Here is a 2,300-nt window from a genome sequence, read left to right on the forward strand (position 1 = left end):
GTTTGGCACAGGTGACAACAGGGTCTGCCAGATGCGCCACATCCAGTTGGTCACTTCAGGCAGTCAAGGTGACCCCAGAGAAAGAAAGGAACTCCCAGAAGGGGCCTCTCTACTGTCCCGAGTGCAGTGCTGGCCCAGGGGAGGCAGAGCTGAGCCCAGCACTGTGCCAGCAGATGTCTGGAGTGGGTACTGGACTTCCTCATTGTTTAACTTTTTTGAATTTGGGCTATTTCACCATGGTTAGGAGCTCTGAGATGGCCAGAGATGGGACAGGAGTCCTGGCAGTGATGTGTAGGGCCCACATTCCAGGCAGTCAGTGTGGGGATACCTGAGTGGCAGCAGCTGGGGTGGGGGGACAAAGGCCAGGATGGAGCTCAGGGCCCATGACGAGGAGCACACTGCCTGGCTCTCTGCCAGTCAGCTGCTTGGCCGGCCGTCTCCCAACGCCAGCAGCTCTGCATTATCCGCACGGCACCTTGCCGCCGGGTACTTTCCATGTCTGTTTATGCAAGTGTTTGTTCTCTCTCTCTGTCCATGCGGCAGGGACATTTGCTGCTCAGCAAACAACAACCACTTCTCCACGTTACCCAGCACCTTCCGGCTCTGTGGGCTGTGGTCCTGGCCAAGGGACAGTGGGTGACCTCCCAGTTCTCCCTTCCCCGCTTGGGTGAAGTACACCCCCAGCCCTGCATTGAGACGGTGATGCCTCTGGTATCCCCTCCCTGATTAACTTTGTGGAGCAGAGCCCCACGACTGTCCTTGCTGTGTAACCACCCCCATCTTGAGGCTCACTCATTACTGCAGCACAACCTGGCCTGGCCTGACTAAGACATGTCCATCAGCACAAGCTTTGCAAGTGCATCCTGTGTGTTTCTTTCACCACCATCCTCAGTGCTGGGAAGAGTCCACTCATACATGCTTGCTGAGGGAACAAACAAGTGGATGCACCCTTCCCTTCTGTTTTATAACAAACACAAAAGATAAGGGTGTCAGCAAATGTAACAACAATACAAGTCTTGTATGGATCAACATTTTGCTTTTCAGTCCATAATTTGAAAGGGACTATGATTACAATTGTCTTAAAAATCTGAGACTCTAAGCTTTGCGCCAGTGACTCAAGTGGCTAAGGCGCCAGCCACATACACCTGAGCTGGTAGGTTTGAATCCAGCCCAGCCTGCCAAACAACAATGATGGCTGCAACCAAAAAATAGCCAGGCGTTGTGGTGGGCACCTGTAGTACCAGCTACTTGGGAGGCAGAGGTAGGGAGAATCCCTTGAGCCCAGGGGTTGGAGGTTGCTGTGAGCTGTGCTGCCACAGCACTCTATGCAGGGCGACAGCTTGAAGCTTTGTCTCAAAAAAAAAAAAAAAATTGGAGACTCTAAACACCAGAAGCAACTGAGCAGTGGCACTGGAGAATGAGTCACTAAGGCAGTGGTTACTGGGGCTTCTGTGTGCTGCGCACGATGGGACACAGCTTGTGATGCACAAGCCAGGACGTCGCCTGCTCTCCTGGGTAGCACGTGAGTTCTGACTATTCTTGGCCATTTACGTTGTGGACAATAACAAATGTTTTCCAGCGCATTCCTTACTCCATTTAATGAAAAGAAAAAATAGTAAATTAAATCATGGTTTGAGACACAAACTAGGTGTTTTTTCCTTTCTTTTCTTTCTTTTAAGACAGAGTCTTACTCTGTTGCCCTGGGTAGAGTGACGTGGTGTCATCATAGCTCACAGCAACCTCAAACTCCTGGGCTCAAGTGATCTTCCTGCCTCAGTCTCCTGAGTAGCTGGGACTACAAGTAAACACCACCATGCCCAGCTAATTTTTCTGTTTTTAGTAGAGATGGGTCTCACTTTGCTCAGGCTGGTCTTGAACTCTGAAGCTCAAAGGATTCTCTCACCTTGGCTTCCCAGAGTGCTAAGATTACAGGCATGAGCCACCTCACCTGGCCACAAGTATTTTGTTGTTTTTTTAAATTTAATTATTATTATTTTTGAGACAGTCTCACTCTGTTGCCCTGGGTAGAGTGCAGTCATATCATAGCTCACAGCAACCTCCAACTCTCTGAGCGTGAGTGACACTCTTGCCTCAGCCTCCCAAGTAGCTAGGACCACAGGCACCCACCCAAATGCCTGGCTAATTTTTCTGGTTTTAGTAGAGAGACAGGGTCTTGCTCTCGCCCAGGCTGGTCTCAAAATCTGAGCTCAAGCAAACGACCTGCCTCAGCCTCCCACAGTGCTGGGATTACAAGTATGAGCCATGATGCCCGGCTTCAAGTGTTTTTTTTGTTTTTTTTT

The sequence above is a fragment of the Otolemur garnettii genome, unplaced genomic scaffold (genome assembly GCF_000181295.1).
Source record: "Otolemur garnettii isolate 467f Iridium unplaced genomic scaffold, OtoGar3 scaffold00046, whole genome shotgun sequence".
In the NCBI taxonomy this organism is placed as follows: Eukaryota; Metazoa; Chordata; class Mammalia; order Primates; family Galagidae; genus Otolemur; species Otolemur garnettii.